Genomic DNA, 25,598 nt, shown 5'->3' on the forward strand with positions numbered 1-25,598 from the left:
CTCGGCCTCCCAAAGTGCTGGAATAACAGGCATGGGCCACCGCACCCGGCCAAATTTCAGACTCTTACTAGAGAGTTCCATACATTCTCGTTGCATGTGCTTAGGATTATGTACTTCTAGGGTATCATTAAAACATTACAGTTGATCATGTTTCCAGGCATTTTTAAGCTAACAACAGCTGTCTATAAAGAAAGTTTGAAAATCCCTGCTCGACAAACCACATTTCTTTCACAAGAGCTTGGAGGACTTCCCAGCAGGAAAGGAAACATCCTCACACCCACCAGAGTCGCACACCCGGCACATCTGCTGAACTCCACTGGGGACCTACTGGCTTCCTCATGATCAAAAGGAGACAGCTGCTCTGTGCAGTGAGGGTGGCACTGGGCTGGAACTTGGGGGGACCTGCTTTGGGGCACAGGTTTCCTCCTCTGTAAAATGAAGGAGTTGGACTTTCAAGATCTGAAGCCACTGCTGGTTCTGACAACCAGCTCTCTTCTCCCGCCATAACAGAACAAAACCACGCCTGCTCGTTCACCACGGGCAGAACCTGGGGTCATCATTTGAGTGAGGCCCACAAGGTGGGAAAACACCTGGATTGGAGGCCAAAACACCTGACTGTGTGTCCTAATTAGCATTTTCAGCCTGTGAGGCCTCTGTCAATGTTGTGCATTCAAAAAGGATTATTACTCTTGCTACGCCACCAAACATGCCAGCCGTGACCCCAGACCTCATGGAGCCATATCTCTCCAAAAGGGAAGCAGTGACATATTCAGAAAAACACCTTTTTCAGTGTGTGCTTCAGTGCTGGGAAGATGGCGGGCCCGGGAGCTATGAGAACTGGGTGTAGTAGTCCAGAATGGCTTCCTGGAGGAAGTAAGCTTGGGGATTTCCAAGCAGTTGACAACTTCTTTCAAGATAAACATTGCATTTATCTGCTTTCTCACCTCCTGACCTTTGCTCTTCAAACTTGGCATGCCACTGTCACTAATCACGGGATTTTTGTACAACCATCAAGTAGAAAGCTGGTTAGCTGGCTTCCCAATGGCTACGAAGTCATCTATTCTCCATGCAGAACAGATACCCCCATCACCAAGGGAATTTGCTCCTTTCCTGATGCTCAATTTTCTTGCTTCCACCTAAGACTCTCCCTCGCTGTGCCCATCTAGGTCCCACAGGCTCTAAGGAGCACTTCCAACACCTGCAGCCTCTGCTTGTATGAAATCTTGCGGCACATACTGTCAAGACTAATTGCAGAACCACTAGGAATGATACCCATAATAATCACAGCTGCTCCCCTTTACCACGCGCTTCTCCAGCCAGGCACTTGCTCAGCACATCACAGTCATTATTGAGACAATGTCCACACACGCCATGAGATGGGCGCCACCGTTATCCCTGTGCTGGAGATGGATCCAAGATTCAAAAGCTTAGGTCCCTTACCGGATGCCACATGATCAGTGTTAGGGAAGATTTCTACAAGCCTCGTAGGCCTGGTACGAATCTGCATCCTAGGACAAAGTGTCCAGTGATCGCTTTTGTCCACTGTGTGCTAGGCACTGCAAATGTGAAGATGCAGATGGCCAGGCTGTGCTTGGAGGGCCTCACTCTCTACCTGGAGGCAGCCCATCAACCACAGTGCGCTGGTTTACCTGGGAGCTGCTCTCAGACCGTGTCAACCATTGCCAACTCCATAATCCATCACCTGGGGATGCACTAGGCAACTAACAGGTGCTCCGCAAAGGCCAGCTGAGATAAACTGAACAGGAGATGTTAGAGAGATGTACAAAGTCCTTCGGGTGGTTTTCTCTGTTGTTAAACATCTCTCTCACCTCTGGACTTCTGTACCCACTTCCAGAGGGTACGGTGGTTACAGAAGTCTCTCTACAGAAGTCCAGAGATGAGAGACATGCTCTTCTGATGACTCCTACTTACCCTTTGGAATTGGTTCCAATGTCCTTTCCTTGGGGGAACCCTCCCAGACCACTACTGCTTGCTCAAATGGAACCAGGCTCCCTGGACTTCTCATGCATGGCTCCTACCACTTGCAGTGTTACCCTTGTGGGTGCTTCCTCTTTGTTCACTACTATATCCAGAGCCCAGCACAGCGTTAAGTAGCCAGTAAAATGTGCTGAATGAACAAATGAGTTAATGCCACTGAATCTGTATCAGCCTTGCCATGACTCCAGGAGGGTAGTTAACCAGGCATTATCTTCCTTGCTTTACTGATGAGGAAATCACGGCCCAGAGGGCATATGTCTCTCACCTGGGCTTGGGGCACTGCAATATGGGACTAAGCGCCCCAACGGGGGCCATGCCTTTTTCTTGTTGGATTCTTTGGCAACCAGCACAGCTCTGAGCACACAGCAGATGTGGACTCCAAGTAGATGGAAATAGCAACTAAATGACCTCAGAGATGGAGCCAAAACAACTTTTCTGTTTGTTTGGCATCACATTTCCATCAAAGCAGACTGTGGAGGGAGGCTATTCTGTTTGCATTTTGACTGTATTCTACCTGTTCTGTTCTGAGAACACAGCTCAGTGCTGAAGGGACACAACAAAATCTGTGGGTGTGGGTGACATTCTACTTCCGTGGGAAAAGAAGAAGACTTTCCTACGGTCTCATCATCTTTGTAATGAAGCGCTAAGGTGCTCCTGGAAGTGCTCGTGGCATGAGTTCCAGGAATTCAAAGATTGTCAGTGCAACTTGATACACATTTGCTCCAGGGCTAGGGCAGAGCACTGGACCAGAAGTCAGAATCCTGGCCTCTGGGCTTACTCCAGATCCCAACCAACAGGGCGACCCTAGACGATGCAGTGCCCATATGGGTAAGATAGGCTCAACAGCACCCACACTGCCTTCCTCACAAGGCTGTAGCCAAAAAAGCTCCAATATTTGAGACAGGAGGTGTGAAAAGCCACAGGCAGTAACAAGATGTGTGGCATATTACAAGGCTGCTCCTGGCACCGGGATGACCGTGCAGAGAGTGCTTTTGCGAGGGTAAGGCGGAGCTATTTGTTGATAGTCTCCCACATGGAGGCAGAGATAACTTCAAAGAAGACTGTGCTTGCCTGTTTGAAGGTACCCAAAATAGAAAGAATGGCCTCTCAAGCCCCCTAAATGTAGATAAAGACTGGGTGCTGGCAGGTGGAAAGAGGGAAGGATGAAGTCAAAGTCAAGATTCTCTGGGTTGGAGTCAGGTCTTCGCATCCCACTCACCATATGACTTACAGCAGGCAGGTAACGCACCCTGAGCCTCCATTTCCCCATCTGTCAACTGTGAAGCAATGGCAACTACCCTTTAAAGGTTGGTATTCAAATCTATTTTTTGTTTCTCTTAAGAAAGGATGCAACTGAAAAATGGTAAAACCCTTCATTGGGTGTGGGACAAAGAGGGCCACCCAGTATGACATGTAATCAGTTGAAGGTGGCTTGTTCCTTGCCCCCAGTGAGGGAGCTATCCGGGTAGGCCTCTTGGCAGAGTGGCCATCTCTGTGCTACGCACAACCGTAGGTGATGAGGGGCCCAATTCCATGAGAAGCTGTTCAGTTTTAGCCAGGTCCCCCCTCACATATACTGGATAGTTCCATTGGGCAGGCAGTCTCAAAGGCACGTCAGAGGGCGTGAGCGAGAGAGAGGACCCTCCAGCGCTGAGGAAGTGGGAAGGTGGGTGGGTTCCACACGAGTGAAGCAATGCCGCTTACCTTCACTCCAAAGTGACCGCCATCTCTCAGGACAAGGGCACACGACCACAACAGCTCGATGTTTCCACTGCTTAGCCAGCGCTCAGGAAGCATGATGCAAGAAAACACTTCTAAAATGCAGCCAGGAGGGCAGCCCCTGCCACTTCTCCACCACCAAATTGGTCCCAACTAACCTCAACCTGGTGGCAGAAATGCTGCCAAAGGATGTAATAAACATTCCCAATTTTAAAAAGAATTCAATCAAGATTTTGTAAGCATCTCCTGTGCTCTGTCCTAAACACTGCAGGGAGATGTGAGGGAAATAAGACAGTTACTGTCCTCGAAGAGCTATTGGTCCAAAGGGAAAGAACTAACACAAATGAACCAATCCTGCGTGCGAGAAGCTCAGGTTCCTAGGGTCTATGGGAGAAATATGCTTATTTTCAATCCCTGAAAATACTGGAGGCGGGACATTTTTTAAAAAAACCTTTCAGACATCTATGTTAATCTTGTCATTAACCGCATTTCCATTTTACCCTTGGCTGCTAGAAAGCTCAAAGCCAAATTTGCAGGCTACTTCCAACAATCTCACAAAACCTTACAACACATAATACTGTGTGCTAACATTAATTCTGATGTCATCTTATTTTCCTACTGATTTTCTTGTCTTCTCCCCTAGTTTCCTTGTCTATCTTTATTTGTATTTACTGGATTTACTCTTGGAATTACTGGATTTCTGAGAGTTACCACAGATTCTTTTTTTGAACAATGCAGATTTTGAAAAATATATTTTAAGGCCGGGCGCAGTAGCTCATGCCTGTAATCCCAGCACTTTGGGAGGCCGAGACGGGTGGATCACTAGGTCAGGAGATCGAGACCATCCTGGCTAACACGGTGAAATCCCGTCTCTACTAAAAATACAAAAAAAAGCTAGCCAGGCATGGTGGCAGGCGCCTGTAGTCCCAGCTACTCGAGAGGCTGAGGCAGGAGAATGGTGTGAACCCAGGAGGCAGAACTTGCAGTGAGCCAAGATCGCGCCACTGCACTCCAGCCTGGGTGACAGAGCAAGACTCCGTCTCAAAAAAAAAAAGAAAAATATATTTTAAAAGTTGATTAATACTACAAAGCTATACTAGTCAAGACTATCATGAGGATAGATGTATGGATCAATAGAAGAGAATCTTAACAGTCCAGAAAGAAACCCTTACATTTACAGTCAAATGATTTTCTACAAGGGTGCCAAGACAACTCACTGGGGAAAGCACATTCTTCTCAACAGTGTGTCGACATCTGGATATTCACATGGAAAAGAATGAAGTTGGACCCCTACCTCACATCTTATACAAAATTAGGTCAAGATGGATCAAAGACCCAAATATAAGAGCTAAAATTATAAAACTCTTAGAAGAATGCAAAGGAGTAAATTTTTGTGACCTTGGATTAAGCAATGGTTTCTTAGATACAACACAAAAAGCAAAAGTGGTAAAAGTAAAACAAATTTAGCTTCATTAGAATTAAAAACTTTCGTGCTTCAAAAGACACAATCAAGAGAGTGAAAATACAACCCACAGAACTGAAAGAAATAAAATGGAAGAAAATATTTGCAAACCATGTATATGATAAAGGAACTTGTATCCAGAATATATAAAGAACTCTTATAATTCAACAGCAGAAAGACAACCCAATTAGAAATGGCTAGGCAGGCATGGTGGCTCATGCCTGTCATCCCAGCACTTTGGGAGGCCGAGGCACGTGGATCACCTGAGGTCAGGAGTTCAAGACCAGCCTGACCAACATGGTGAAACCTCATCTACACTAAAAAAAAAAAATACAAAAAATTAGCCAGCAGTGGTGGCGGGCGCCTATAATCCCAGCTACTTGGGAGATTAAGGCAGGAGAACTTCTTGAAGTCAGGAAGCAGAGGTTGCAGTGAGTTGAGATCGCACCATTGTACTCCAGTCTGGGCAACAAGAGCAAAACTCCGTCTCAAAAAAGAAAAAAATAAATAATAAAATTAATGGCTAAAGGATTTGTAGATGTTCCTCCAAACAAGATATACAAATGGAAGGCCAGGTGCAGTGGCTACACCTGTAATCCCAACATTTTGGGAGGCTGAGACGGATGGATCATCTGAGGTCAGGAGTTTGAGACCAGCCTGGCTATCATGGTGAAACCCTGTCTCTACTAAAAATACAAAAATTAGCCGGGGGTGGTGGCACGCACCTGTAATCCCAGCGACTCAGGAAGCTGAGGCAGGAGAATCCCTTTAACCCAGGAAGCACGGGTTGCAGTGAACCGAGATGGCACCATTGCACTCCAGCCTGGATGTCCCAATGAGACTCAATCTCAAAAACAAACAAACAAAAAACACAAATGGCCAAAAAGCACTTGAAGAGATGATCAATATCATTAGCCAATAGGGAAATGCAGATCAACATTATAATGATACCACCTCACATTCACTAGAATGGCTAAAATAAAACAGAGACAACAAGTCTTGACAAGGATGGGGAGAACTGGAACCGTCATATATTGCTGGGGAGACTCTAAAATGGTACAACCACTTTGGAAAACAATTTGGCAGTTTCTCAAAAAGTTAAAGTTACCGAATGACCCCATAATTCCACTTCTAAGTATCTACTCAAGATAAATGAAAACACATGTCCACAAAAAAAGCTTGTACACAAATATTCATAGCAGCATTATTCACAATAGCCAAGAAGTGAAAACAACTCAAATGTCTATCAACTGAAGAAAGGACAAACAAAATGTGGTATATCCATACACCGGAATACCATTTGGCCATAAAAAGGAATGAAGTACTGACATGCTACAAATGGATGAACTCTGAAAATATGTTAAGTGAAAGAAGTCAAACACAAAAGTCCACAAATTGTATGATTTCACCTATATGAAATGTCCAAAAGAGGCAAATCCAGAGAAACAGAAAGTAGACTAAGTTGCCAGGGTTAAGGGGGATGGGCAGGAAGTGACTGTTAATGGGTATGAGGTTTCTTTTTGTGGTGTTGAAAATGTTCTAAAATTAGATAGTGATGATGGTTGCACAACTCCGTTAATATACTAAAAACCACTAAATCATATACCTTAAAAGAGTAGATTTATGGTATATGAATTATATGCCAATAAAGCTGTTATTTTTCAAAAGGTTTATTGAATAAAGTCCGGACTTGTGTTACTAGTAATGTACCAATGCTGTTTCTTAGTTTTGACATGTGTACCGTGGTAATGTAAGACATTAACATTATGGACATCTGGGTCAGGGGTACACTGGAACTTTCTGTATTACCTGTATACGGTTTTTCTGTGTATCTACAATTATTCCAAAAGAAAGAATTTCTTTAAAGAAAAGATTGGTCATACAGAGCTAACTATTATGTAATGATTTAACTAGGCTTCCATGACTGTGGCGTACCTGCCCGCTGGACCATAGCTGCTCAACGGCAGGAGGCCCACTTTGCAACCAGGGGCAGCCCACACAGGGCTGGATGTCACAGACACAGAGAGGCAGAACAAGTAACAATGAGCACTTGCATCTGCACAGCAAGGAAGGCTCCTCTTCCCTCTTGTATCTTCTTCAAACTTCACAACAACACTATGAAGTCAATGCTGTCGCCTAGGCGGAGGGACTACCGAGGCGCTGTCAGCGTCCTATCCCCCATCACTCCCATCTCTCTCTGTTTATATACATACACTTCTGTTTTGTCAAACCCAAGTTCCTCTAAGTCCAAATCTTCTGACATATCCCGCTACAGGCTGGGGTCATGGGAAAACTAGATGGGCAGTTCCTGGTCTTTCCTCCACCGGCAGAGGTGGTGATTCTCTCTTGAATGTTCCAAGAGTCACTGCATCCATATGCCTTGATTTGAGCCACGGATGTCTGTGAGTTTGAGTTGTATCCCCTAAGCAGCACAGAACTCCAAGGGCACAGCCAATATCTTACTTATTCCTAAACCCCCTGGGTCTTAGACACTCAAACACAGAATGAATTATTTCATTCACTGATGACCTAGAGGTGTTCAGAGAGCACAGTCACCCTACCCCTAAAGGAAACCTGCTGGTTTCAGGCAGAGAACTCCTAAAAGACAAACATTCTTCTTGGTCATCTCTTGCCTGCATGGACATCACTAATGGGTTGGGGTTCTGTTCTCTGAGAAGCACTGAGTTGGTTTCCCTCGCTGACGAGCCTGGGAGCTATGGCTTCATGTTATCTGGAGACCCAGGTGGGTGGGAAGTGGGCCACAGAGGAGGAGCGGGCTGGCACGCTCCACCAGGCTGATGGCAGTCCCTGCTTCCTGTGGGGCCCATGGCCCGCTGACATCACTGAGAGGCCGGCGGGGCACAAGGGGCACGGGGTGTCGCAACTGCAGGCAGCACACGGGGTCATGTGAAGTTCAGCTCTGGGGTTTTCTCAGTCCATTGGGTTTTACTCATCCCTTGTCCATTAAGCATGTTTTCCCCTCTCGCTTTTCCTTCTTTGTGTGCGTGTGTGTTTTAATTATTCCATGGCTCTTGGCTTGCTTTCATAACCCCACATTAACGTTTCTCCTTGCTACTGAGAAACAAGGCATTCTACCCACTGGAATGCAGTCAAAGACACCAGAGAGAATTCCAGCTCTGTGCAGAAACCCTTGGGGAGAGGGTCAGTGTCCAATCACCAAAGAGGAGGATGTGACAGTTACATGCAGCATGAGGGTACTAGCCTCTCAAGCCACGAGGTCCACTCTGACCTTCTACCCATTTTGCAGATGAGGGCCACAAGTCCCAGAGGGTTAAATGGACTTGCACAAGGTCACCCAGCTTCAATCAGGGCAAAATGACTCAATTTTTCAAAACTGCTATCACAAAGCATTTTTCAGTACATGGCAAGCATTCCACACAAAAAGCATTTGCACACACAAAGAACTTACAATGAAAATTATGTCTTACAAGTTAACAAGCCATGAGAATGTTCTAATCATCAAGCATTAAAAATACCCAAATGCATATTCATCCCATGCATTCATTCGACAAGTATTTGTGAAGTGACCACGCTTTATCAGGCACCATGCTAGGCTCCAGAGACACAAAGATGAATAATAACTGGTCTTTGTCAACAAGAACTCAATTGTGAGACAAAAGCCAACTTCAGGAAAATTAAGCCTATTTCAAACATGCCTTGATCTATGTAACATTCATAATAAATAATATATTATTTGATCTCCACAGTTTTCTCTCTACCTCCAGATCAGTGCAATCTCTGGTTTTCCACTCTTTTTTTTCTTTCCAAATGAAAATGGAGCACAACTGTCATTTTCAATCTACTAAGTCATAAACCACAAGGCAGGATGCAAGGACCAAATGCTCTGTTTTAGAATGAGTCCAGTGCAGAGAACAGAGCCCACACCACAAGGCAGGGAGCTGTGGTCCAGATGAGTGACACGCCCTTAGTGACCTGGGTCCTGGCCTCCTACCCAGAGACCTGTCCCATGGAGCCCCTGTCCTTGAGGGCTCGCTGCCTGGGACTGTGAGAAGAATAACCCAGAAACCAATGTTTTCAACATATCATGGTGTGTGTCAGACCTAGGCGTGCGCCTCAGCAGCTGGGGGGACACATTTGCAGTGGCCAGGAGGAGGGGGCATCTCAAGGCTGCTTCCTGGAGATCAAGGTGGGACTACATATTGGAGGAAGCAAGTTGAATAGGCTTGGGACATTCCAGGCTGGTATGGGCAAAGCAAGGAGGCAAGAAATGGCTTGGCACAGTGTGGGGTGGAAAGCAGGCTTCTAGTATCATCAGAGTGGGGATTCTCAACCTTTTTGGGCAAAGCATGACAATTTTCAATTCCAGTGATTTTCACAGACCTCTCCCGTGGTAGCCGTTGTACTTGAAATCAGCCACTCCACAAACGCATCATCCCTGCCCATTTACAGCAATAATACAACTGCACAGAGTCTGTAGCTGCCAGGTTGGAAAGCTTCTTACCGGAGCCCCGATGGCAAAGCCAAGTGAGAGGAGATAGAGGACACTGTGCAGACACAGAGGGACAAGGTGAGTTATCCCTGAAGCACTAGGAACCACTGGACGGAAGGGTTCTAACCAGGGACGTGCTAGATCAAGATTTGTCCTTTAGAGGCCAGGCGTGGTGGCTCAAGCCTGTAATCCCAGCACTTTGGGAGGCCGAGACGGGCAGATCACGAGGTCAGGAGTTCGAGACCATCCTGGCTAACACGGTGAAACCCCGTCTCTACTAAAAAATACAAAAAAAGCTAGCCAGGCGGGGTGGCAGGCGCCTGTAGTCCCAGCTACTTGGGAGGCTGAGGCAGGAGAATGGCGTAAACCCGGGAGGCGGAGCTTGCAGTGAGCTGAGATCCGGCCACTGCACTCCAGCCCGGAAGACAGAGCGAGACTCCGTCTCAAAAAAAAAAAAAAAAGATTTGTCCTTTAGAAGGATCACCCTGGGCACGGTACAGGGGCGTGGGGAGAGGAGAGAAGATCCAGGGAGGCTGCTAGGGAAGTAACCTGGAGGCCCAGCCACCTCGATGAGGGAGGAAGACTTTCCACACCAGATGTCAGTATCACAGAAGCCTCAGAGAATCCTCCCTTCCAAAACCTAAACGAAGCCAAAATCCCCCACTCATTTTCAACAATAGTCACCACTCTGCACCTAACACTAAAACAAATCAAAAAGGAAGATTTTCCTAAACTAAACCAAAATCAAATGGCTCCTCCTTTCTCAGGCCATATCCCTATGGAAGGGAAGGGTGAGGCTTTGGGGTGGGTGAGGGCAAGAGTATGGGGCAGGGAGGGGAAGTGGAGTGACAGAGGGAGGCCTTGTCCACACAATAACCACAGTGACAGGCAGTGACTTAGGCTGGGCAACCCAAGTGACCTTGGCAAGGCTCAGAGAGGCGGAAAGGGCCGGGGGAAGCCCCTCTCCTATCAGAAATCACTCTCAGCCAAATGATAGACTTCATCTGTCTCTGCCTGCAGGTGACCACAGACTGCATCAGGAGGGCAGGAAGGCATGGCAATGCGGCTCTCCCCTCGTCTGGCACATCAGAAAGCAGAGCTGATCAATCTCACCCTGGGAAGAAGGGTAGGGTGCTTATGTGGCGGGAGTGGTGCAGCAGGTGAGGAGATTTCGAGGCTCTGAAAGGCCCACTCCCCTCCACCCCAGATAAAGATACTTCTCTCTTGGTTTCCTTGGGGCTGTCACAGTCGCTGTGCCTGAAATTCCCACCATTTGTCATTCCTTTGGCATCCAAGGCCCAACGACTGACTACACCAAAATTTTCAGTTAAGCATGACTCATTAAAAAAAATTTTTTTTTTTTTTAATGCACTCAGTAAACATTTATTGAGGCTTGGCTGTTCCAGGTACTGTGCTGAGCCCTGGGTGGGAGAGAGGGCGATGACTAAGGCTTAGGAAGTCAGGGCTAGGGAAGCCGACAGAAGCCGAGTCGTGCAGACGGGGCCCTGTGAACCCAGCTAAGGAGACTGGACACTACTTGGACTCCCTGGAAAGCTACCAAGGAGTTTTAAACCACTGGGGAATGATATGTTTTGATACCACTGTTCTGGGTCCCCTGGGGTAATAAATACTATGTCATTAGCACCATTAACACCTTAGTGTGAATTAGGTAATCAGATGAAGTGTCACCTTGCAAAAGACTGAGATGTGGGACTGATAAGTTTTGATGCCAGAGAGTGAAGCCAGGAAGAGTCAGTGCTCAGTGACTACTCCGCGGGTAATGGAGAGCAGGGGACAGACCCCAAAGGGAGCCGGGTGTGGGGCCATCACAGCGTAAGTGTCCTCCACGTATGATGCATGCCTGTAAATATTTACTGAGCTCCTTGGTTCTGGGTCCTGAGCGTAGTAGAGAACAAAAGAAACGGCCCCTGCCCTCAAGAGGAACACAGACAGTAAATAATCACAGATTTAGAACTATAAGCTGGAGCAGGGTCTCAGAAGGAAAAGAACAATCTGTATGAGAGAGTATACTGAGGATAGTTAGGATGAAGGGGGGAATTAGGAAGGGCTCTCTTAGATGACATTTAAGGGGAAACCTGACTCGTATTCACCAGCTGAAAACTATGGGGACAAGCATTCCAGGCAGAAGGAACAGCATGTGCAAACGCCCTGAGGAAAGAAACGTAAGTTCAGGGTAGGCCTGAGAGGTTGAGATGTGAACCTTTGTTTGGGATTCAGACCCTTATCCTCAAGGCAACAGGAAGCCCTGAACAATTTTCAGCAGATACGACCGATGACAGATGTACATTTCTTAGAGATCATGCTGGCTGCTGGTGTAGAAAGGGCCCAGTGGAGACGAGGGTGCAGGCAGGGAGACCAGGTAGGAGGGAAATGGGGCCAGAAACACCCTGATTTGGGTGAGGAAGCAGCAGTGGAGATGGGGCATTGGATGGGGGCAGAACTGACAGGGCTCGGTGATGTCCTGGATGGGGAGGGAGAAGAAGAGGCTAAAATGATCGCTTCCTGAGGTCTGGATGGTGGTGCTTTTCACTGGGAAGGGGAGACCTGGAGGAGGCTGTGCAGATGGCAGGGAGGGCAGGGTAATGAGCGCAGATGAAGGCTTCAATTCAAGACATGCTCAAGCAAGGCCGGGAGACCCAGCACAGCATAGATGTCAACAATGGGCCCTGGCCTGACCTAGGGCAACAGGAGGCATTAGCAGGCCCTGTGTTGCCTCAGGCAGGCTGAAAACCCCATGGGATCTCCAGCCAGGGCATCAGGGTAAGAGACACATTCCTGTTTCTCCCTCCTGTGCCCTGTCAGAGAGAAAGGCTTTCCCTTTTCTGGAAGTGCCAAAAATGCAGCACAGGAAACTCATTCTGCTGCCAAAGTGACTAATATTTATCACTGGTATATACAGTAGCCATTCTTCAAGGCCATGAATTTCTGCCCACAGCTAGAGCCACAATTCTCTCAGCCACCCTGCCCAAGCTCAGCCCTGCCTCAGCATTCCACAGGGCTGAATAATACTCTTTGCTTCCCGTAGGGGCTCTGCTTACCCAACAGCCCGGCATCTTCTCAGCATCCTGGACTCATCGCATACAGCTCAAGGTTCAAAGTTTCCACTGTGGCCATGGAGGTACACCATGATCTCGTTCCCCTACCCCTCCCTACCCATCCTGCCTGAGTCCCCACCACCAAACAGAGGCAGCTCCTCCCTCCCTGTAGAATGCAGAGGAAGGACACAGATGGCAGGAACTTTGAAGAGCGCCTCATCGAATCTTTTTGTTTACTGAGGAGTAAACTGAGGCTCAGAGAAGTCAACTGACTTGCCTAAGGTCACACAACAGAGCTGAAACAAAAACTCCAGGCCAGGGCTCTTTCTTTGGAAAGAAAGGGCCAAAGGTGGCAAGGCCTCCTGACAAATGGCGCCTCCTGTTCAGGGAGGTGAGATGGAGCCACAGGTGGCTTTGATACTGAGAGACCCCCAGGAAGCAGACAAGGCAGAGCAGCCACTGGGACGCCTGCAAGATCAAACTCTCAAAGAAGTTTGCACGCAGCTGCACGTGTCTGTCCCCAGACAACTCTCAGATGGGAAGCAGCTTTCAGTATTAAAAGGGTGGAGAAGAACTGGATCCCAGGACATAGATCCCAGTTCCTAATGGAAACCGCTTCACTCCTGCAATGCAGTTTATACATTTAACTAGGCCCAGAGGTCTCTGTCAAGGGAAGGGGGTGGGCAAAGCCCACAGAGGAAGTACTTTCTTGTGTGGCAATGACCATCAGGGAAACAAGATAACACGGAGTACAGTGATCCAGTGTAAACTTGGCCATTTGTGCCAAGCCCTTTGCCAAAGTTATCCGTCTTCGGCCACCTGACGGAACAGAGGGCACTCATGGGAAAACAGCTGGGTAAAGGACACTGCCCAAAATTAGTATGAATATTTATCACTTACTGGGGGCCACAATAAAGGCCCTACGGGGCTGGAATCCTTTCCAATCTCAGGTGTTCCTGGACTCAGGGATAATGAGGGGTGACCGCAAAATGCAGAATGCCGGGGAACACAGAGGACAGCTTCAGAGGGCAGGCCCTTCTTCCAAGAAGCTCCGTCTTCTTCTAGAATCAGACACATTGATTAGTGTCTCTTACCCGATCAAACCTGCTGTTAACCATGACTTGATGTACACAGGGACACCCTATAGCTGTGATGAGAACTGGGAAGGCATTCATTCACTCAAACACTCATTGAACACCTTGTAATACCAAGTATTGTGTGAGACGCAGGGATTACAGAAGTTGAAATATACCCATTCCTGCTGGGGAAAAGCTCTTGGTTGTCAAAAGTTGGGGGCGGAGGTAGGCGGCAGACAAAAATCCTGAAATCAGATCTTATCTGTCTTCCTGCCTTTGAACGCTGCCACAACAAAACCAGCGGAGGCAGGCACTTTTAAAAGTAGGGCCCGTTGTGCACTTTCTCGGCTATGCACCCGCTTTCCTTCCTCCAGGCTTCCTGTCTCCCTTCTGTACAGTCACCACCAACTACCCTTGAACGTCAACACCTCTAGAAAAGGTGAAATAATTCTGCCACCTTCAATACTGCAAATAGCCTCTCTAATCAATCCAAGTAAGTGTTTATGGTGATCTAGCAATGAGCTTGGCACAAAGAAAGAGGACCAGGGTGGTCACTCCCGGTGATGTCAAAGCCGAAACGGTGGATCCAGGAGCACTGATAGTTGGAGGAAACCCTCCTTGTTGCACTGCGAGCTTAGGAAAACCACACAGGGGTGGGGAGTCCACACACGGGCCCATGACCCACACACATTCAGCTCCACAACCAGCAGACACAGCTGGAAAGGGTAGCTGAGCTGAGGAAACTGCAGCCCAGGGAGGGTGAGTGGGACTCAGGGGTACTGGACTCCAGGTCAGTAGCAGACACCAGCAGAGCGCCTACCCTGGAAGCCCTGGGCCAGACCCACCCAGCCTTAATGTCAGGGCACAGTTAGCGTGGACACAAAACCATGAATAACTCATGTTTGCATTGTGCTCTGCTATTTTCCAAACTCTTTCCCATCCCTCACTCTCTCCTGATCATCATGCAGCCTTCAATACAGCCAAGGTGGGTCCTGCTATCCCCTTGTCGAGTAATGTAAAGTGAGTCCCAAGGAGGCCGTGTGCCTTGTGTGAAATCACATGGAAAAGGTTCAAGTGAGTAGCTCTTGCATGACCTTGACTACACGACCTTGACTACAACTCTTCTAACTGGGGTGGTGGGAGGCAGGGGGAAGGAGTTATGAAAAACAACAAAAAGAATAGTACAGCTCCGTACAAAGGAAGCTGACAATCAAATTTGGGCAGATGAATGACACGGACAAGCTGCCTTCACAGAGAAGAGGCAAATTAATGCATTCAAAAGTGTGTACTGAGCACGTACTACATGCCAGAGCTGGGAAGTATGGCAACAGACCATTCACAGTTAAGACTAAGGAGATGGGACCTGTTCTGGATTTGACAGAAGAAAGGTACAGAAGAGTCTGGGAGAGCGTCCCATGAAACGTAAAGGGGAGCTAAAACATGGCAGCAGTTGTGGAGAAAGCACGTTGAAGAGGAGCTATGATGAGCCTCACCTGGGAGGAGCAGAGGGGCCACACAAAGGTAAATCCAGAAAGTGGTCACTTCGGAGAACTTTAAATACCAAGCTAAGGGACTGGGTATCCTGTCTACAGAAACATGGTATATCCAGATCTTCCCAGTCCATTCAAGGTCACTCCCTGCAACTGACCAGCCAGGACCACCAAAAGGTTCAGAATTCTACCTGTTTAACAGAATTCCCCATCATACATTGGATGGTCTTGTTCCCATCACAGCCAGGACAAGTCTATACACACACGTCGGCCCAGAATGGCCTTGAACTAGCACCTTGGACATACAATTCCCACAGATGAGGACAGATATGAACACTCACAAACCTACTCCACTGCTCAAGAGAATGTGGTGGAAGGCACACTTTCTAAAGGGCCGCATCTCACACATTTTAAGTGGTTTTCACACATTTCTGAGCAAGTGTATGACTGCTGTATGTGTATGAACATAACAAGTTTCAAAAGGGAAAAAACAGTGGTTAAATCTGACTCATCCTACTCTCCTGGCTTTTTTCTTTCTCTCAACATAAACTCACGCACACGAGCATGCACGCCACACACACACACACACTCTTTTACAGCATTTCCCCCAAGACTGATTTGAATAACATGGTGGGCCTCGAGACAGGAAGGATTCACTGGGTCAATTCTCCTCACTCTCATACAAGCTCGCCTTCCAGGTGACCCATGAAAACACAATTTAACCATGAACTTCTGGAAGGCAGGACCTGGTTCCACTCACACGGCCTTAAACAGATCAGGTGCCTCATAATCCTGATTTGATGGCAGAAATAAATATCAGCGCATTCCAAGCCCTGCTTCCCACAGCTAAGACTCTCCTACAGACAAAGGCAAATTCTGCTGTGCCAAGTACAGCTCCCAACACAAACCAGTCTGCATTCATTCCTATTTCTTTCAGTGGCACCCACCCTTGGGTTTCATTTCAGTAGAGTCTCAACAGCTAACTAAGCACTTTAACGTCCATCATCTCATGCAGATACTCACACAAACTCTGTAAGATAGGAGAGGCCAGAAATATCGTTCACATTCAAAGATGAGGACTCTGTGAACCAGCTTTAGATTACTTTCCTAAGGTCATGTAGCTAATCAGTCTCGATCTTGTCATTCCTTGCCTACGGATCTCACCTCAGTTACTGAGAGTATAATTGAACTTCCAAGATCCTGAAACCTTATTCAGATTCTCCTAGGGATTAAATAGGTATTTAATTCAATTACTGCTCAGCCTGTTCCGGTGGCATCATTGTCACCATCATCATCATTGCTATACTGCCACCGACCAGGGCAGGATACCAGAGCTTGACCTCAGAGAGCAGGCAGGCCTACCCACTACATGCCAGAGGGTGGGAGAGTCAGGGGGCTCGCTAAATTTGAAATCTTTTTCTGACATCCAAGTATTTAAACAGCTCATTGACTCCCATATGTAAATATTACTATAAGCTACAGTTTCATTTACCCTGTGCTGGGGCCAAGAGGGTTTGAAAGTAGAGTGAGCATAAATTAGGTACTGGAAAGTTTCTTATTTCCTGTAGTGTCAGATGTTTATAGTCAAAAAGAGAAGAAAAGAAGAAGCAGTGTCACATGGCAAGTCTCCCATCAAACACCAAACGTATGTATCTGCACATAATTGGGCCCTTTCGCTAACTGCCCAAAGCGAGTAGCACGACTGGAATTGTTCTAGACACATCCACAAGGACACAACCCAGGACTTGGGTTGTTTCTATTTCTGCTACACAGCCCCAGAGCCTCCTGAGCCTCACCTCAGGGTGAGACAGACAATTTCCCTGAGTACCCAAGGGCTGCACAAAATGCCAGGTGGAACACAGCTGATCCTCAGTAACCCAGAACATACCCAAAGACATAAAGGAGCTAAAACCCACTTTTCCACTGTGACTTCCCCAACAGAAAGTGAGGAGGCTAGAAGCCAAAGCTCAACTCTGGTACGCTGCTCTGTGCCCTTGGGCAAGTCACTAGCCCTCTCTGGGTCTCTGGTTCCTCATAAAGATAGAGCCTGGATTGGAAAGTCCCATTCTTTCTTCAGCCTCAATGTACACATAAATGACCCGTTCCTTTCTGTCCCACCCAACACAAACATATCAGAAACTAAGTCAGTGAAATGGACACCATTAGAGGAATACATTTGATTTTAATATATATTAAAATCAATTTATATGTTTATCACAATATATTGATATATTTATCACAATATATTAATATTGTAATTAATGCACTCATTAATACATGAATATATTGATACATGTAGCAAAAATCTACCATGTTAGCCATTTTAATGTATATAACTCAGTGGCATTGAGTTCATTCACAATATTGTACAACCACCACAACTATTTTGTTCCAGAACACCCCTCAAGGAAACCCTGTATCCATGAAGCAGTCACTCCCCGTTCCCCTCTCCTCCACCCCTGGCAACTACTAATCTGCTTTCTATCTCTATGAATTTGCCTATTGGCATATTGCATGGGAATGGAATCATGTGATATGTGGCCTCTGATGTCTTACTTCTTCAACTCAGCATAATGTTTTCAAGGTTCATCCATGTTGTGGCACATACTTCATTTCTTTTTTTTTTTTTCAGTTGGAGTTTCGTTCTTGTTGCCCAGGCTGGAGTGCAAGGGCGCGATCTCAGGTCACTGGAACCTCCGCCTCCCAGGTTCAAGCAATTCCCCTGCCTCAGCCTCCCAAGCAGCTGGGATTACAGGCATGTGTCACCACGCCCGGCTAATTTTGTATTTTAAGTACAGATGAACTTTCACCATGTTGGTCAGGATGGTCTTGAACTCCTGACCTCAAGTGATCCGCCCACCCTGGCCTCCCAAAGTGCTGGGATTACAGGTGCAAGCCACTGCACCTGGCCACGTACTTCATTTCTTGGCTCAAAAAGTATTCCACTGTAGAGCGGAACATGCTTTTGAATTAATTGCTAAGTAAATCATTCACAGACTGTAGTACTATTATCAGTAATAATTAAATAAGATAATCTATGTAAGGTATGGGGCATGTGGTATGCAATCAGTTAGCATCCACTTTTCATCATCAACAAAAATTCCTCATAGCACACCTCGCTGGCGGTGGCATCATCACACCTTACTTGGGAATCAATAGGCTGGAGGTGTCATCCAGATCCCATCTTCTGAGTACATGAATCAAAACATTTCTGCACAAATATTACATATTCCCCCAGTTCTCCAATGTGTGTGGACCTCTGGCGAGTAAACCTTCCTTATGCAGTATCCAGTATAAGGTAGCAAAACATAGGAACCCTTCTTTAAGTAATCTTGCCACATGAAATTTACCAAAATAGAAAATCCTTGGGGAAGTGGTGTAATTCTCCATTTTTTCAAAATGACTCACAACAGGATTCCTTTAAATAGTTTTCCCAGTAGTCTTAAAACCCAATTCAATTTGCACAATCAATATTTCAACAACACACCTTCTCTATAGAATACTATGCAGCTGTCTGAGCTGGGCTCCAATACGGAGGACAGTGATGCTTACAAGAAATGATGAACTGGTGTCTGCTTTTCCCCATAATCAGCATGCTGAATCCGGAGACAGAAGTCCTGAGTTCTTATCCCACTTCCCAGCCCTGTGACTCTGAACAAGAGCAGCTACTTCTTCTCATGTCAGCGTACTCTCAGGAATGCAGAAGTCACAGCCACTTTCTCTAAGGCTGACACATGAATCGAAAGAGCAGCACCACAGAGAGGGGAATTATTATGGGTACTCACAGGGACCTTCACTCAGGACACAGGCTCTGTCCACAGTTTGGGGCAAAAGTCCACATTTGTGAAGCGTTTCAGAACACTGTCCCATCTCCATGGGCTGCCTGACCCTCCTCCACACTGGCCCTCTCAGGAGTGGAGTCCACCCTCCCATCCACGTATGCCCTCCCACCGTCCCCGAGTCTCCCAGCTGAGCAACAGTGGGCCCTTGGACCCCCACCGGGGATGCGTGGGATCCTCCATGCCCACTTCCACCTGCCTTCTGGGGGCTGTGGAGGCCTCCACAACCAATGCAAGCCTCCCCAAGTGTCCTGCGGACAGTTCTCTCCCAACTCCCCAAGCTTGTTTTCTTTAATTAGCTCACTGTGGCAGGAGAAAAACGCGGCCCCACCCTTGAAATAAGCAGATCTGGGCCTCAAATGTACTCTGTGGTTTGCCTCTGTGCTGCCAAGCTGTTCGCCAGGGAGTGACAGGCTACCGAGGCTGAGGAGGCAGGGGCAGTAAGAAACCCCTGCTACGTTGAGATAGGCCTTTTTCTTCCTAACATCTGACATTCATTTCTCAACCACAAGCTGGGCTGCACCCCTTCCTGAGTCCCTGAAACCTGCGATTGTGGTTCCAGTTAGAGGACGATTCCAAATCCTGCTGGCTTGCTCGCTCTTTCTTTCTCTCTCTCCCTCCCTCCCTCCTTCCTTCTTTTTTAATCTGCCTTGGGGGGCGGGGGTGGGCCGTTTATGGCACAATCCTCTCATCTCACAGAGGATGAACTGAGGCCCAAACAAAGTAACTCCTTCTTGGAGTCTCTCAGGACAGTAGTGAGCAGCATTTAAATAAACACTGAAGACTCACCATGTTAGCTCTTCCTAACACCAGTACTTAAGTTTATAAAAGATTTCTCCGCAGGTCATCTCAGCTGGGTCTCATCCTCTAAGGCAGGCACACCCATGGCCGCTCCATTTGACAGATGTGTAAACCAAGGCTTAGCGGGGAATGGACAGCCAAAGGTCATGTGACTGACAGTGACAGGGTGAGAGGACCAGGATCCTTGAAGACCTTCAAACACTACACTTTTTCTTTCATTCCAGTAACTTCTACAGCATGGCCTGAAGAACTACTTAGAAGTCTGAGGCAGAAGCTCCCTAGAACTGTACTCACAGAATCTCGGAAGTTAGACCTTGAAGGTCTGGATTCCTAGAGGATACTACTGTTGGTCCTAGCCCCCACAGGAATTGTTTCTTCCTCCTCCCCTCATTCTTCACCATCATGACCCTTGCTACCATTGATTCAATCCCATCGACTAGACACAATGTTAACTCCTCCCTCTGTCCTCATTTCATGCTCATGACCATGCTATAAGGTAGTTACCATTATACCCACTTTATAAACAGGTAAACCAAGGCTCCAGGAGGCTTGAACAACCTGCCCAACATCAAACAACTAGTTAAGAGATGGAGACAAGGCCAGGCGCAGTGGCTCACACCTGTAATCCCAGCACTTTGGGAGGCTGAGGCAGGCAGAGAGCCTGAGCTCTCAAGTTTGAGACCAGCCTGGGGCAACATAGTGAAACTCTGTTTCTACAAACAACAACAACAGAAAACAATGAAAATTAGCCCAGTACAGAGGTGCATGCCTGTAGTCCCAAGCTACTCAGGAGGCTGAGACGGGAAGATCACTTAAGCTGGGAGGTCAAGGCTGTAGTTTGCCAGTATCATACCACTGCCTTCCAGCCTGAGTGGTGGAGGAATAACCTGTCTCAAAAAAAAATAAAAATAAAAATAAAAAAAGGACAGAGAGATGGAGATAAGATTTGACCCAAGAATTTAGCCTCCACGTAGCCCACATTTTTAACAACTACACTGCAACCAAAAGACTGAGGACTGCCTGATGAAGAAATGACTCACCCAAGGAGACTACGCCTGAGTTAAGAGTCAAACTAGGGCCTCTCTCTCAGCTCACTGCTGGCTCATGCCTCTATACTAGGCTGCCCAAAAATTCACAAGAGTAAATGCACAGGAGACCCCAAAAACACCTTCAACAAGAGTATGTTTGTAGCCTCTGAAATTCCTCACCTTTTCTCTCTATCAACAGAGCCACCACCACCTGGAAGCTTGGAATCTTCAGAGCAAGCGGACATGCTCACTTGCCTATATGTTGTTTCTTGGCTCCACAACCCAGGAGACAATGTGAGCAGACCAGGGATCTAGAGGCTGCCCGTGCAAGACCAGCCTGAGACCTCCAGGCCCAGGATGCCAGTCAGGGTTGGCTGCATAATTTGGGGGGCCCGGCGCAAAATGAAAATATGGAACCCTTTGTGCAAAAGGCAAAAAAAAAAAAAAAAAAAAGTACCAATCATGGTACTAAAATAGAAAGCTTTTTCTCTTTCTTTCACAGTCTCTCTCTTGATGTGTCATGGTGTTTTTAATTTGCTATTTAATATTATTCTAAGTAAAGCAACATTAAAATTTTAAATTGCATGAATTAGCATGAATTTTACCACTCCTATTTATATTGTGTGATGCCAGTTTTAACTGCAAATATAAAAAGCCTTTAACCAGTATGTGGAATCACCAACATTACATGAATTGTATTTTAGGGCTTGGATATGCATTTTGTGATGTACCAGAACCAGAGAAACATCCATAAAGCTAACTCAATCGTTTTTACTTCGCTTCTCGATAGTGTCCATTCTACCATTACTCTTTATGCTTCCTGGGGAGTGAGGAAGATCTGAGAGGAAAAGGCATTATGGGTGCCCTCTCTTTCCTCTTCCTTCTTCCGTCATCATTTGCAGTATAAGTGGTTGGTGTAAGGGAAGTGACATGATTAATAAAGGATATGATGGGGCTCTTTGGTCATTGATGTTTCTTAGAATGTCATCGCCTTCTTTCTATGTCCAAGACAAGCTCCAGTTCAGACAGAAAGCATCAGGACCAGGACTGCCAGGGTCCCCGCCTACTCAGTTGCAGATGTGACATCTCATACTTGCTTTGACTCTCACTCAACTCCCCCACATTGCAGGTCCAGCAGAAGTCTGTGCTCAAATGCTCTATGTGAATGGAGCAGAAGGCTCAAGGCTCACATACTGCCCACATCTCTACCCATGCTCATGCTCCAAAACACTAGGTCAATGATAAAATCATTAAGAATTTCAAGATGGGCCAGATGCAGTGGTTTATACCTGTAATCCCAGCACTTTGGGAGGCCAAGGCTGGTGGATCACCTGAGGTCAGGAGTTTGAGACCAGCCTCACCAACATGGTGAAACCCCATGTCTAGTAAAAAAAAAAAACCATAAAAATTAGCTGGGCATGGTGGCAGGCGTCTGTAATCCCAGCTATTTGGGAGGCTGAAGCAGGAGAATCACTTGAACCTAGGAAGCAGAGGTTGCAGAGAGCCGATATTGAGCCATGGCACCCCAGCTTGGGCAACAAGAGCCAAAAGAAAAAGAAAAAAAGAATTTCAAGATGGTGATAGCAGAGCATTAAACCAAGCATAGGGCCCTCCTGAGCATGAACTCTATGTGACTGCACTCGTCATGTGCCCATGAAGCTGGCCTTGATACCAGCCACACCTGTGTAAGGACAGGCTCAAGACACACTTCCACAGCTGTCCTTCCATTTACTGGCCAGTTCATCCAAAGCCAAATTAGGTTAGGACCCCACACTCCGAGGCACTGGGTCTCAGATATGACGGCCAAAGGATCCAATACGGAAACACAAAAAGGATCTGGGTTTAATGCTCACCTGCCTCAGGACCAGATGAGCCGGAAAACTTCACTGGCCTTCTTTAACCTTTCTGAGGCTGCCACATTGTGTGACAGCTCCTTTGTCCACACAGTAAAGCAGGAGAGGTGAGCATGCGGCCATCTTTTGATATGCTTAACATCAAGGGGAGAGGAAGGGACCAATCAACCATTTACCAGCTCACAGCAAGGTGGTAAACACCAAGCAATGCCTTGTACACACGTTAACTCAATCTTACAACAACCCTAAGAGACAGGTAACATTTTACTGCTGGAGAAACCGAGGCTCAGAGAAGTGGCGTTGACTTACGCAAGACCTGCCCAGTCAGCTCAGCTGACTTCTCTGGACTTATCCCTACCCATGGAGACCCCCTCATGCGGCCCCGCTATCCGCCCAGAAGTTGGGTTAAAACTCAAGCGCATCTAATGCAAAAAAAAAGAGCGCAACTCTGACTCCAAACGCTCTGGGACATCAAGTCAGGAGCACCCTGGCAGGGTCTGATAAAGGGTTAAAGCAAAGGCTCCTTTGAGACACATGTTAAATGTATGTGGCCACATCTGTGCCTACATCAGTGCAGTCCCACACATTTCCCTAAATGCCTGTAAAGCAGATCTCACATAATTATGATCTTCAGCTCGGCCCTGGCCACATTAGAAGTAATGTATATTTATGAAGTGAAAAGCTCAGGTCCTGCCTCTAACACGGTTATTTACAATCATCAGGGCCTGCTCCAGCAGGCCCTGGATTCCATGTTATCACACCCCGCCCTGCCTGGTCACAGCCCTCTCCTCGGGGTAGCAATTTTGAGCAGAGCTTGAATGAGATTGTCTCGTGCCGAGTCTGCCTTAGAAGGCAGCCAGGTAAATGCCCTCAGCCCTACTCAGGAGGAGCCACGGGGTGGGATGGTGGGATGAGGGAGCCAAAAGCAGGGTGAATAGGAGCAGCTGGTTCTCTGGTCCCAGAAGCTTCACCTCCCATCTTGATGCCACTTCTGGTCACAGCCCTAAGTGTAGGGGAATATCTGATGGCTGGTGGATGGCCACGTCTTCTGACTCGCCCAGACGCAGGCTGACTTCCTGGGTCCTTCACACCACAGGCCAACCCACACAGACCTCAGGTGGTCCCACTGCCTGCCCTGAGGACCCTGCCACAGGATGGGTGGTCAAGGGTCTGGGAAGCACCGTGGTCACAGAAAGAGCCCTAGACCAGAAAATGCAATCTGGGTTCCTTGCCTGCATTCCCTTGGGTAAACCATGTGCCTTCTCAGAGACTCGGCTTCCTGAGCCATCAACAGAGGCAGGCACCAAATGAGATCAACGAACATGTCCACAGCACTTCACAGAACTCTGCAGGCGGGGGACAGTCCATCCTCCTATTGGCCCAAGAGGCTTCTTTTAGGTGCTGCCAAAGGCAAAAAGATAGGAACCACCAACTGCCTTTGCTTCCTTCAGGTAGCCACCTCCCAACCAGCGCTACCTCGCATGCCAACACAGCGCTGCAAGTCAGCAGGCGCACTGACCCAGTTCCTCTTTCCCTTCTTAGCAGCAGCAGCTCTCTGGACTCTGAGGCAAAGTGGGCCTGTCTGTCCTCTTGGGATCCAGTTTGCTCACATCCTTCCTCTTAAACAATCTGCGCCTTGGCCGCTTCTTGCTAGACTCCCTGCTGGACAGGGCTGCTGGGAAGACTGAGAGACAGCAAAGTGCATAGATGACCCCAGTTTGCTACCAGTATCATCTGGGTGCCAGCAGCATGACAATCCAGCCACCCTTCCTACCTCCACTGGCAAATCCTGATTACGCACCCCTGCACTGGCAGTGGAATGAGAGGTTCACGGAGGTGGTGGGGCTGGCGTGGGCCCTGGCAGAGGTGTGAATCCTGCAGGCTTTATTTTCACAGGCCTGCTAAGGGTTCAAGGCAGTTTTTGTGTCCATCATCGCACCCGACTTGCATCAACGTAGAGGTTTGACAGATCAGAAAAGTGCAGCTCAGAGAAGTTAAGGATATGCCCCGGAATAGACAGCCAGCTCGGGGAGCCAGGAGTCCTGTCCTGACACCAGGGTTCTTTCCCCTCTAACAAGTGGCCAGGCATGAGTGACAAGACAGTATTAACTGTAGGGTTAGATGAGCACCATTTACAAAGACAGGGTGGGGAAGGGAAGTTAGACTATAGATTCCAAACTCTCAAGTCCAGTCTTCCTACTGACTCAAAGCAGGCTATGAGCCTCCTAAGTGTTCATCACTGATTTTCAGACCACACAACTCAGGAATGGGCATGGTGGCCATTTTCCATGGCGCAGAAGCTGGTTGTTATTGCCACGCCTCCTTCCCCAAAGCTCCAGAAGACCCAACATATACGGAACATCATGCCTGTTATTACATTTAACCCTCACAGCAACCCCATGATTTGATATTTCTAGCTGTTTAACAGAAAAAAAGAAGAAACCCATTAAGAGGTTAAGAGTAAGGGCAGGCTTGGGCCTAAAGGAGAACCGCCCTGGAGTCCTATGCCTTTTCAGCTATACCACATTCCTCTGAATAAACTCCCTCCACCACTCCTACCCCCAGCACCCTCAGTATCCCACCACCCGCTTCCACATGGTGCATCGTTGTCTATAATCACGGTTCTCAAGCTCAGATGCACATGAGCAGCCCTCGGAGAGTGTATAAAATGCAGACTGCTGGGCCCACAGTCAGGGTTTCTGATCCAAGAGGCCTGGGGGCGGGGTCTGAGACTCTGCATTCCTAGTAAGTTCCCTGGTGATGCTGACGTTGCTGGCCCGGGGCCACACTTCGAGAACTGCTGAT

General features: G+C 47.5%; 1 protein-coding gene across 2 annotated transcripts in view; it reads right to left on the reverse strand.

The window, feature by feature from the left end:
* SMAD3 (SMAD family member 3) overlaps positions 1 to 25,598 on the reverse strand; it is a 132,323-nt gene that overhangs the window by 79,155 nt on the left and 27,570 nt on the right. Inside the window, exon 2 of one of the 2 annotated variants that reach the window (XM_033189658.1) lies at positions 13,607 to 13,767. The exons of the other annotated variant lie outside the window; for it this stretch is intronic. The gene's annotated coding sequence lies outside the window, so the exon portion shown is untranslated. The remainder of the gene's footprint in view (positions 1 to 13,606; positions 13,768 to 25,598) is intronic. 2 annotated transcript variants of the gene reach the window in all.

The sequence above is a fragment of the Trachypithecus francoisi genome, unplaced genomic scaffold (genome assembly GCF_009764315.1).
Source record: "Trachypithecus francoisi isolate TF-2019V2 unplaced genomic scaffold, Tfra_2.0 Lachesis_group3, whole genome shotgun sequence".
In the NCBI taxonomy this organism is placed as follows: domain Eukaryota; kingdom Metazoa; phylum Chordata; class Mammalia; order Primates; family Cercopithecidae; genus Trachypithecus; species Trachypithecus francoisi.